This window comes from Pogoniulus pusillus, chromosome 18 (assembly GCF_015220805.1).
Source record: "Pogoniulus pusillus isolate bPogPus1 chromosome 18, bPogPus1.pri, whole genome shotgun sequence".
NCBI lineage: Eukaryota > Metazoa > Chordata > Aves > Piciformes > Lybiidae > Pogoniulus > Pogoniulus pusillus.
Window position 1 is genome coordinate 16,929,109 of NC_087281.1, and position 13,282 is coordinate 16,942,390.

The following is a 13,282-nucleotide window of genomic DNA, read 5'->3' on the forward strand; positions in this document are numbered from 1 at the left end:
AGATTTGAACAGATGTCACAAACATATTGGAATTATCTTAACAAGAAGCACTGCAATGATCTTTAAGAGAAAGGAAAAGATAAAATATTGGATTACCCTGGCATAAAAGGCTTTGAGTATTTTAAAATTATTTATACACTGCTGTCTCCAAATGTTTGGGCTGCAGTCTCAGCCTTCATTTTACAAGGTAATCTGAACTTGCACTTCTATTTCATATCAGAACATAATCTTTTGCACTTTGTAACTTAACCTTTTCAGTAGCACATAATAAAATTATGAATTAACTTTTGCTCACAGGAAAACTGTAAGAAATACACCCATGACATGCTGTCATTCACTTATAATGAAATCAGTAACTTATTTAATATACACCCCAGATTTCTTCTCTCTCAATGTCTCAATCTCTAAACAGTTCAGGCAGGTTGAAAGAAAACATGAAGCTGATGGTAGTCTTTATGTTTGGTTCTGGGGGTGAGGGAGGTTGTTTATGTTACTGTTGGCAGAAGTCTGGTATTTTAAGCTCCTCATGAAAACCACCCAACAACCAAGTGCTCACAAGAGGGATCACTGTTTTAATGAGTGACTGAAGTTCGGCTACCGGAAGGGGAACAAGCTTTGCGGAGTGACAACAGAAGACAGCCATGCTTCTCCAAACGGACCGGTGGAGGGCTGTACTCGAGGTCTCGCTGCCCCGGGAGTGTGGGGCCACATCCAGGACGGTAGAATGGAAAGGCTGCTTCAGGAAGAGAACGGGGCAAGATCTTCCCTAGCATTCGCTGCAGCATAGTGCTGACTACTGCGAACTGAATGAGAGCTGAACGTTACCGGCGGTGTTAGCAGGTCCCCGACGAGATACAGCCCACCAGTCCCACACTCTAGCTTTGATAGAGCTGCCAGGAGAAAGGACAAAAAAAGAAAAACACACACCAAACAAAGCCCAGGTGATTTTGGGTTTAGCTCACTAGGGACGGCAGGAGCCTAGTTGGTCACCACCGTTTGCCCGGGGCCCTAATCTCAAGCCGCACGGCACAGGTGCAGCGCCAGCCCCGCCGGCTCCGTGGCGGTCCCTGCCGCTTTAAGAGGAAGGGCCCGAGCCGGGAAGCTGCCAGAAGTTTCTGGCTGTCCGAGCCAGCGCCGAGCACCGCCGCCTACCCGCGGGCCCGGCAGATTAAACGCGGATTGCCGGTACGCTAAATTTGTCCCCTTAAGGCGATTGCCGGGTAAAGCTGCACGCAGGGCTTTCCGGAAGCCTCTGCTGCGGATTGCACGCCCCGCCGGGCACCGAGCGCCTGCAAGGCTAGCTCCCGGGCTCCTGCCCGGCGCCAGGCGGGCCCCGCCACCGCCGGGCACGGCGAGCGGCTTGTAGGCGTTGCTGCCCGGCGGACATGAAACCCGCCGGCTGTCGCTGTGCCTGCAGCTCCTCCTGGAAGGCGTGTTACGCTGTATATCCCCCTCAGCACTCAGAAGACAGTTCGCCATTTCTGGCAGGCTCTTGGCTGAGTAAGAAGGAAGAGACTCAAGGAAAAGGACTTCACCAGTTCTGCACATGGAGTTAGGAAATCCAAGCAGCCACTATACTACTACTAGTTAATTTGATTAATGGAAGAAGATGAATAGTTCTTTCGCCATCTCAATTCACAACTGCGGTGGACGGACAGGACTTTCTATATGTAGTGCAGGCTGCTGCAGCTGAAAAGCTGATTTACCGCTTAAAAAGGAGCTGTCTCTAAGTGACCAGTCAGCAGTTTCCACCAACTCAGAGGCTGCATTTTCTTTGGCAGGCACAGCGTGCTGCTGGAAGGGTTCTGCTCCAGCGTTCGAGCTGATTATACTTGGAAGGACTGATAAATGGCGAGATGCCCACCATGGTAAAACAACCTGTGCTGCTTCTGAGTTTGGACAATTTACATCCGTATTACTAGTTCTGGTCCTGCAAGTATGAGAGAAGAAACACACAGACCCCCTTCCAGCACTTTTCAGTAAACCACTGCAATCTTAATTTGTAGCATCATGGTTTTGCCTGCCTTTTCAGATTGTTAAGAGGTCAGTTTTCCAGATTTTCTATACATTTCGATATTTTCCATCCACAAGGGATGAAGTCATCCTCACACCTCTTTCAGATGTGCTGCATTAGCGTATCCAGCTTCCTTCGTAAAGTCTGTCACGCCGCACAGCAGCTGATAAAATTGCTTTACGTTGTCCTCTGCCTATAAACACGTCTAATCCCGTGTGTGTGAATATATTATTTCTGTCTCCTAATCTGTATTCCCCTGCACCACACGCAGAGTATTCCAAGTATACCACGTGAAAACAAGATTAAGCTTTCAAACTAGAAACGTAGCAAACACACAGTAGGAAAGCCTGCACGACTACTTTAAGATTAGTATGCAAAGAGACAACTGTGTCTGCACCTTCCCTCTATCTCTCAAACATACAAAGTTTAAAAAGCCAGGATTTCAGTTTGTATTAAAAGTCAGCATTTATCTGCTCTAAAAAGATTTGAGTCAAGAGACAAGTGTTAACGTTTTTCAAGAAGCAAATAAATTCCAATCCCACAAATACTGAGAAACGACTAAGAGAAAGGACTAGTTTTAGTTTTCAAATAGACGTTCAGTATCTGCTTATTTTCAAAGTTCATTGAAGATTCAAGACCCTCTCCCCCCCACGCATCACTAGACATCCAAATTAGTTCTTGAGTTTAAAAAGGAAGCAGTATAAGGCTCAACATCTATTTGTTTTTCTGTCTCATTAAGCAAGAGAAATAGCAGAAAAACTTTATTCTTCAGTACTTTGAAGTTATCTTTCCACAGGAAGTGTTTTCTCATAGTTTGCACATCTTCCATAATTTAAGGTGGAAGCACCCAGTTTGCAAGTAGAACCATCGCATACATACTTGACTATTCCAATTACTGCCCTCAGTCACACAAACTACTGGGAAAACTCACTAGTAACACCCCACCACTTCAACTCCAAACCAAGACAGATCTTCAAGTTATCCAGTGAAGAGCAGAAGTTTCGCATAGCCAGTAACTTAAACTCCTATTCCATCCTGCAGAATTAGCAGACACCTCAAAATTCATTCAACAGCATTTCTGTGCTAGTTTGAAGCCATAGCTAGAGTGTTTTGGTGAGAAGAAGTAGATTACAGTCTGTGAAAGAGAAACAATGGTGATGTATACTTCACTCGTAGGCTTGCTGAGATGTATAAGAACTAGAGTGTAACTATAAATAAGGCAGATGCTCTCTGTCCAGGCTGTGGGCTGCATTTCTCTCTCTGACCTAACCTGCCATCTCTGATTAATCCACCTGCTTCTTAACCCCCCTGGCCAACCCTCCAATTATCCTTAGGCATAAGGCAAGATCTGGGATAAGGGAGAGGAGTGGGAGAAAGGTGGAAGGATGGTTGAAAGCCCCTCCTGGGGACTCAGGTTTCTAGGAGGAGTGTTGTGTTTCTGTATTACCTTTTAACTTGTATATTTCTGTATATATACTGTAAATATCTGCTTGTATATTGTGCTAAGATGTAAATATAAAGCTTCATTCAATTTCCAGAGCCCGCTGAGTCCAGTCTGGGTGATTTCTGAAGTGGGGGGGGGAGAAGGGGCAGGTAACACCCAAACCATCACAATTTCAGATAGTTCTGTTGCAGTGAATGCTTGAAAAGACTTGGTTTTTTAAATCAGCACCATTTTTTTGAAAACAAGAGTAAATTCACTATCTCCTAGACAAGTTCCAAAGGACTATTTTCTTGACAACAGTGAAAAAGAAACAAAGATACCATTAAAAACAACACAGACCACAAAAAGACCTCTTTCTCCCTAGCTACTGAGGTGTTGAATTTAAGATTATTACCTTACACATTTTCAAACTGCAGTAAGTTTCACCCAATAGCATAGAACTGCCCACACACTGCAGAATCAACCTCTTAATAAAATTACTGGGTGTAATTGAGAGTGCAAGCTTTTGCTTACAGCTCAACCTGCTGTGGTTAGAACACTAAAAGAGCAGACATCTTCAGGAAAAAAATGTTACTGCAGCACATTTAATACACAGAATCTGACAATAATAGATTCACCTATTATTTCAAACACATTTCTCATATTTTCAGAGCAACACAAATAAAAAACTTCTATAACCTTTCTACAAACCTTAAGTTACAGAGACAAAACTCCAAAAAGACAAATGCAGTACCTAAAAGAAAGAATGAAGCTCAGAAGATGAACAACTCCTTCAAGAAAGTAAATCCACTGGCCCATCTTCCTAGAAGCAAGAACACTGAAACAGAGATTTTTTTCTGTGAACCTAAAAACTGCAACGCAGTATGAAGATTTTTTTTTCATATGAAAAAGATATTATATGAAAACCCAAGAATGTCTTTTGGGCAAATTTTCTTCTGGATGAAAATCAGATTTTGGCTTGAATTTTTGGTTTTCTTACTGTTGGAGGCTTCAGAGAAAGGCAAAAATAGCAGTTTTGAAATGTCTCATGGAAAACGCTTCCATGTTATCAGCATTTTGCCCATGAGTCAAAATCATAGATTCAGTAAGGGTTGGAAGGGATCACAAGGATCATCTAGTTCCAACTCCCCTGCTGTGGGCAGGGACACCCTAGCCTAGATCACACTGGCCAGAGCCTCAAAAATGAAGCCTCAAAATTAAGTTAGGAACATTACAATCAAACCCACCCTCGGGAACCTCAGACGCTGGAGGTAAAGGATTAAAACTGGAGGGAAAAAGACTCCTCACTTGTCAGTGTGAAATGGGCTAGTGATTGTTTCTATTCCATCCAAGCAGAAATCCACAGACCTGATGGAGTGCATCCCTAAGTGCTGAGGGAGCTCACTGATGTTGCTGTACCACTGTCCATCACTTCTGAAAGATCATGATGAACAGGGTAGGTGCCTGAGAACTGGAAGAGGGCCAATGTCATTCCAGTCTTCAAATAGGGCAAGAAGAAAGACCCAAGCAACATATTTTAACTCTCCTCAGAAAACGAGAAAGATTACAAAGGAAAAGACTTAATTCAGTCTATCCTAATCACTGTCACAGAGCAACTTGATTCTCCATCCAGAAATTTACTTAGTGGCATTTCCAAACATTCACACTGACATTACCTCATTTCCTATTCAAAACAACAAATTCAGAAAAGTAACCATGCCTTAAAAGATAACAGTATTGACATTTAATTGTTTTCCTACCACAGTGAATAATAAAAAATCCAAACCACCAAGTTCTGATTCTGCTCCTAATTTGGTCACAGACTTCCTGTACACCAATGCAACCCTGCTGGCATGTACCAACTTTAAAGTCTGCAGCATAGGGCTAATGCTTATCTTACTCAAAGGTGAATAGGCATTTGATGTTTCTCTAGTACTTGGAAACCTAGGAATAAAACTCTGTATTCTTTTGATCAGTATAGCCTACTGGTCTAGAACATATTCTAACAAAACACTCTGTAACTGCTGAACAGTCTATCTAAAAGCAATGCCAATTCTTTACATTCCTTCGGTAGGTCTCTTCTCTTGTTCTGTATTGCTGAAAGACCACATGAAGGAAAGATATTTTGAATGTCTGCTTCCACTGTTTATTCCCCTGAATATTAAGTATTTTTTAAGTCAATCATTACCATAGCTACCAGTTTGACATTTTTCTGTAAGGTTCAATCTAATACTCAAACTATTTAGCATTATGGTTTAATACTGACAAATGGTCCATATCTAGTGCATCACTTTTAAACTAATTATTGGGAGGGGAAAAGGGAAAAGGATTTATTTTTATTCCTAGATTAGTATGTCATCCTTGCAGCTTTCCCTTTCTGTTCTAAGTCAGAGTCCCCTAACAGAATTCTATTCAATATTTGAGAAATAAAACAAAATATCACATTAAATTACATAATTACTTTAGTAAGAAAATACTTTGCCACCATTGCTAACTAGGAGAATGATGGGGGGAGTACACCAGATGTAATGTCAAAGCTATATGCCTCTGTCAACCAATATGAAACAAAAAATGCAAATACAAAAACAAAGGGAAATACAGCATTTTTTAATCAATTAAGAATCAATCCCTCCTAAAAATAGTTTGGCTTAATTTATTAAACAATCCATCTACACAAAGCTACACACAAATCCAAGCATTCAGGAACTAAGAACACATACACTACGGTTCTACAGACAAAATACATTTGCATCAGATAGTCAACTGTACATAAGTCTACTGAGAACAGGGTTATATAAAACGAGTAACACCACAGAGCAACAGAAGACGAGATTTTAACTCTGCCATGCTCCCTCAACTGCTGGCCAGGGACCAAACATTCAGAAAGAACTATGAAAATGAGTTTAGAAAATACCTACAAAGAGACTAAAATAATGTAATCTAACCATTTTAATTGAAGATTCAATTAGGATGGATGAGATTCCTGGGAAAAACAAACAAAACCTTAATTACACATGAAAAAAGGTTGTCATAGCCATTCCTCTCAGTAAGATCATTTTAGCTGTATTATTCATAATAGATGTCCATCATATCTAATATTAAATTGAAGAGTACACCATAGGCAACACATTCCAATGCTTACAAAGTTTTCCATAATATCTAAGCATTCCTTGCTGCTATTTCTTATCAATACTGCACATGGGGACAGATCTTGTGCTTCTGTTTTGCAGCTTTCAAGAGATCAATTCCTTAAAGTATCCTCATCTCTAATATCATAAAAGCCCAAACAAACCAAACAAGTTACTATGTACAGTTTAGTTATATGCAATTTTCAAAAGACACTCTGTATTTCTAATTGCGTTCCTCTGGAGTTTGATTGAATTGCCTCACATACTTCTTTGAATTGGTGCCCATAAATGGACACAGGTATGGCTCAGTTGATTGCTAGACAAACAAACATATAACTTTTAAATGATACTTTAACATTCTAATGTGACATTTGCCTTTTTGGTACAACTATGGTATTGACTCATGTTCTGGTTTATGCTTTGGTTATTTTTCCAGAAGGGTTGCCCCTCAAAGAAAGAGCATGCAGCACACTTAATTTTCAATACCAGTTAACTGTTCATGTGGCACATACCATACCATGAAACTCTGGCAAGTGTGCTGATTGTTGACAGCTGCCTGGTTTAGCCAGTTGGCTGCCTTCAATCCCAGACACTGAAACTTCCAATTAAAAGGCAGCTTGTACAAAGTTCATGATTCTCTGTCCTGAGAATCCTGCCTTTCTTCAATAACCACTTATCTGACTCTTTCAGAGAATGTCAACTACTGCAAATCCATTGTATGAGCAACCATAAAGGTAATAGAATGTCTAAACAAGTCATAGGTGCTTGAAAATACAATCTGTTGGGTGGTTAACACAGGACCTATCTCCACAACTAGGCTCTTACCCGATTGTCTTTCTGGATGTGCCACATGCCTGCATGTTTGTAATACAGAAGAGACTTCTGCAGTGCCATCTCTCATACTGAGAAATATCACAAACACCCACAGGTTAGCTAGCTACAGCACTTCACCAGATTTGGCCTGCTGCATGAGACTGAAGTGTTCTTTATGTAGGAAAGAAGCAATATTGCAAGGTTAATTGTGCAGACTGGAACATCCAAAAAAATTCCATAGATTCAGGATGAAGGTTTAAAAAAATAAAGGATGTTAAAATTCTATGTAACTAGTTACTTGAAGAGATAATAAAGGGTTGAAATAAATGTTCCATCTGTTCCAGGCTTTAAATCAAGTCTTACTAAACACACATTAAAATAATGATCAAGCAAAGCTCAAAGAGTTCACACTAAGTCTAACGTGGCTATAGCTATTCACACTCTCACAAAGCGAATTGTGATAAAGGCAGCCACAGGAAAAAATTCAGAAGCATTATTGGTGCTTTTCAAGATTCTGTGCATTACATTATATACTAAGTAGTCAAAGTGATCAGGAAAACCACTCTCCTTTTCCACCAAAAGAAACAGCAGCTTTACCGTTTCTGGTATGTGCTAATAATCTGTGTCGAAACTGATTCCTCCACCCCCAGGTACTTGTGTGATGTCTCAGACAGACAGGAAGTATGCACATGGTTTAATCTCTGTTTAGAGCTCAACTTTCTTATCCTTAATACTCATTTTTAAAATACACTGTACACAACTGCTCAACAACAATCTGTTCGCTTTAGTTTTAAAAGCTCAACTGTTACAGTCAGTCCCCACTTCCTCTCAACAAATGATCTGGACTGAAGCTGGCTGCCTTGTCCTCATATTTATTGCTCTGAAATCCTGCAATCTTGTGGCTACTACAGCTATGGGTAAGAGCTGTAAAAGGCATCCCATTATAAAGGATAAGGATTTAATGAATTTCATAATGCATTTTTCTCAGTACTTACCCCAAAAAAAACCCAAACCATCAAACAAAAAAACCAAACACCACCACACAACCAAACCACACTCCGGTAACATAGCTTGTAGTTAATACAGTTGCTCATTAGACTTCTGAAATGGCAACATTCATAATGCTTTGTCTGTTAAAAGGAACACATGGAATAGTTTTTTCTACTAAAATTCAGGATTGGAAGAAGTAAGATGGAGACTACTTTAAAAAAAAAGGCATCTGATTTTAAGTGAGAAATAACAGTCTCTGCTGTATTCACAACCCAAAATACACAACTACCTGTCTAAGAATCAAAATATGAGTTTGTCTTACATAGAACTGCATAAGCTGGCAAAATTAGTAGCAAGTAGCACAACAGCCATGAATGCTACAGAACTGACAGGAAACTCCTAAAAAAACTTAAACAGTTTAAGACATAACTCATAAAAATAAACAGTAGCTTATCTATGCTAGAAAACTAATGCAACAGAACAATTCTGTATGCAAGTCACATTGATTCACAGGTTTGTTTTCCTGGTAACTTTGAGCATCAGGATGCAGTTTTGATCATTATGCAAAACTGGAAAGCTAGTCCCATAAGAAAAGGTTTTGAACCAATTTGGTCCTTTAAGAATAAAGCCAGAAGTCTTAGAATACCTAGTCTAGCATTCTTGTCTATCTGCAGAAAAGAAAAACAAACAAACAAACAAAAAACCCATAGCCATCAAAAAATAAAATGAGTTTAAACAATCAAAGTTGGTGATAGATACTGACACCGTAGCTCTTCATTTCTGAAAACGAGGCTAGTGTAGGAGGGAGAGGTGTGTGCTGCTACAGGCTCACCATCAACAGAGTGTGTTCTTTCATATGTCTTTTGTGAGTTGAATTAAAAGCGAGCATGTAAAAGGGGAAGGACTTGGCTCTCTAAACTCAAATCTACAGGACTGATAACCTCACCCTGTCCATACTACTTTTTGCATACCTGGCCCACTTTTGATTAAAGGCTGAAGTGATTCAACTCACCAATTCCACAAATAGGTGTTTCTGTTAGTTTAGCTAAACTAGTATTCTTCCACTTTAGTGAGATCAATCATTTCACTGTAAAAATCAAATTAGAGTTACCAAAGTAAAATAAGATAAATCAATGGCTACACTGGCAGCCTGCATGAAATTACAGCACTAAGTATCATGCCATAATCCTTGCCTAGAATTTGTAAGGTTCTTCTAAAAAAATATAAGAAAATTTAAAACCAGAAAATATTCTTCTTTGCTTCCCCACCTTCTCATGTGTGTACATGATGGCATGTTCTATATTTAACTTTTCACCTCATGCTCTAGATTTCGAATTTTCTTATCCAAATTCCAAAAAGTAAATGTATGAAGCCCCTAACTGGATGAGGAAAATTATCACACCAGCTGAAGATATTTTTTCAATAATAACTAGATAACTGAATTAACTATCTCTTCTTCAAATGATCTTCTAAACCGAGTTTCATCTCTGAATGCACGTCAGAGGTCTAGGGCATCTAACAGACCACTTTCAAACCAGTATCTCCACTAAACCCCTGAAGTGGCTTTACACTGGCTGAAAGCACTTCTGTACTGGAGTATATGCAAGGTCAAATGAAAGTTTGTATTCAAAGTATAATCTACTTGGATAGCACTCAAAAAAACAGTTTATGTTTAGGTTTTTTATCCACTGCACACTATTTGCAAACAAAGCAGGCATTAGCTTTTCCAGTGGAACATTTTTTTCAGTTTAAAAAAAAAATATTGATTTAACTCTGATTTCTATAGGAGCAGTCTAAGTGTTGATTTTTACAGGAAACTATCAAAGCACCACCACAGAATCAAATAAAATGGGTGTCAGGGGAAGGGGGGGGGATGATTACTAATCTGTTTGCCTATTTTTAATAAGATTATAAAATCTTAAATGAGAGAAATTATTTTGAAGATTTAAAAAAAAACAGAACTTCTAACAAATTAGAAACTTGGCTGAATTCAATTCATCAATGGGTTTAATCCTGTCAAAAATAACAGGACATTTAGTTTGACATTTCATAAAGCGTGACATTTAATGACAACTACAGAGAGATTGTACCAGGATGATGAGAAAGTATTGAGACAATCTTTAAAAGGCCTTCAAGTAGCAGAGATCTACAGTAAACCAAGAAAACCTTCCAGAACCATACAGATGGACAAGCAAAATCCCCTAGAAGTTACAGCCTCACACAGGGAAGGATAAACCTTAACTTCACTGAGTTTAACAATGGCAGACACTGAAGCACACTGGATCCAGAAAATCTGGCTTACAAGTTACTTCCACAATGTCAAAAAGAAAAATATGAGAATGCATATTTTTTCAGTCATCTCATGCTCTTGTGTGAATTTAACCTGGATAGCCTATTTCATATAGCACACACAAAGCTAGACTGCAGTTAAAGAAATACAGCTCTGCAAACTAACTTCCTTTCTAATAGCCTGACATGGGTATTAAGAAAACTCAACTAAAGGAAGGTTAAATATCACTACAAAGATAATTTCAGTCAATTACACCGCTATCATCTAATTTCTTCTGTAAAATTCAGGATTAGTGAAGATACAGTCATTTAAGTCCCCATTTCAGACTATATTAAACACATAGCAGAAGATAGTCTACATACAGAAAAAAAGTTCTGTTTCCTCCAACAACCTGCCCTTTGCTTTTATCCCAGTTTTCTAAACAGGTTGTTTTCAAGTGTCAGGCTCAGATTCACAAAGAGACAAACAAAACCAACAGAACCTGAAGATGTACTTCAGAATAATCAAACTAGGCTCTCTTCTTCACTTTACAGTAACTTGCACTTCACAACTGTTCTAACATTTCACTGCTGGATTAAGCAGATTTCATACACACAGAAAAACAGGCTTTCTTCCTTTTTATCTCAGTGCCAGCAATAACTTTCAAGACTCTCATTTTGAAACCAGTCGAACTCAAACATTTTTCATTTGTTTTGGGTTTTGGACAATCTTTGAATTCAACTAGATATACTTTTCCTTAGGATTTCATGTAAGCAAATCCTTATTTGGAATACTTTGGCTGATCTTCACTCCTGGTCTAAACTACACTTGTATTCCTAGTCAGTAGCCTGCTATTCTACAGTCTCCAGAGGGAACATTGCACAAGAGCTAACAAAATATGTCTCATTTGGATTAAACAACTAATACACTAAGAGTGCAATATTTTGGCTTAAAAATACTTAGCCTTTATATTTGGCTGTCATGGAATTTCCTATGTCACTATTATGCATTTGAAACATCTAATAGAATAAAACATGAATGAAATTCATAGGCAAACTAGCCAACAAGTTTATGATTTATACCTATTAAAATACATACCACTCCCAAATGCATATGTAACTGTCACCCTGACCACAATTGCTTTTGCAGCATAAAGTTCAGAAAGGAGAGCTGAACACATTTGTTTTGTAGATCTATACTGATCCTTTTGGAAAGTATTTGGCATGACACTTTCTAGATATACTTTTTCATTGTCCTACAGATGATTCTTTCCTATGTTTTGGGATTTTTTCCCCCCCATTTTACCTTTAGTAAATACCGATTTTTGTCTCAAAGCTTCCTATGAAGAGGATGTTTTTCTTTCTAATAAATGATTAAAATACAGATAGCCTACAACAACTACACACATGTAAAACATCCGTAGTGTGTTTAGGCTTAGACCATGTTTTTTTGTGACTAATGCCTGAAATACAGTCTTACCATTCTGCAAGTCCTACTACAGATATAAATCTGCATAATATCTTCCTTTTTTATATATACACACACATGTATAGAGAGATATCTATCTTTATAGACAGATTCTACATCTTTCAAATTGTGAAACAATCCTTCAGCTTCCTCTCCCAAGAAGGCAAAAAAGATCAACACAGAAATTTAAGATACTAGTATTATGTACAAAGAAAAAGAGGGAGGAAGGTGGGGGGAATATATATATATATATATATATGCAAAAAAAAACCCCACAATTACAAAAGAACAGTTACATTTGACAAAAGTATATTTACTTTTTTTCTAAAGTTTTCAATATATTAATCTTCCTTAAAAATTCTAGTGGAGCTAATAGGTTCCTGAATAAGGAACAAGCCTACAAATAACAAGCTTGCATGTCTGAATCATTTATCTTCAGGTATTCCTATAAGCAGGCTGCAGAACCCATAGAACCTGAAGATCACTACTTAAAACTCACTACATTAAAAAAAACTTCAAATATAGTTTTTGGAGTCAGACACAAGCAAGGTTAAAGAGAAAGGAAATATTAGTGTGACTATATGCATACTTGCACTATGCAGAAGCATCCAAGCAGTGCTGGAATATTCAAATTAAGTTTAGTCTGCCACTATTATAAAATGGTTAGTTAAGACTACAGAAAGCTTCCATTCAGGAAGAGCAGACAGTAGATTGGTTAAGACTGTACCTATATAATTCACATAACCAATTACCTGAGCCCAGAAGATAAAAGAACATTAGTTTCTGTTATATCTGATAGCGTTCTCTTACCAGCACTTACTGGGCCACTGTTGATGTATGATACATCTGCATCCTTGCAGAGTATGAATGTCTTAACTAAAAGTTGGACAGTGGATAGCAAAGGCAACACAGAAATTAGCACAGCAAGCAATTCATCTGAAAAAAAAGTGGTATATTGTAAAATCAAATTAAGTTTTGAACTTTGATAAGCAGATTATTTCCATATTGGCACAGGTATTTCTGTACAACACTGCACTATAAACTCCCCAGGAGAAGCAGCAAGTGAAAGTGAAGTTATCCCAAAAAAAAGTTGCAGTGGTGCTTTCCCAAATTGTAGCACAAGGCAACCCACACCTCCCTTACAGCAGCCTCTGGTTGAGCTACTACTGGCAATGTTA

At 38.5% G+C, this 13,282-nt stretch overlaps 1 protein-coding gene and 1 long non-coding RNA gene across 3 annotated transcripts in view; one reads left to right on the forward strand and one right to left on the reverse strand.

Moving 5' to 3' along the window:
- ARID4B (AT-rich interaction domain 4B) overlaps nt 1–13,282 on the reverse strand; it is an 83,622-nt gene that overhangs the window by 58,126 nt on the left and 12,214 nt on the right. The gene's annotated exons all lie outside the window — the stretch shown is intronic.
- LOC135183309 (uncharacterized) lies at nt 1,136–2,740 on the forward strand. Its single transcript, XR_010305500.1, has 2 exons — nt 1,136–1,185; nt 1,782–2,740. It is a non-coding gene; the product is annotated as an uncharacterized LOC135183309 (long non-coding RNA).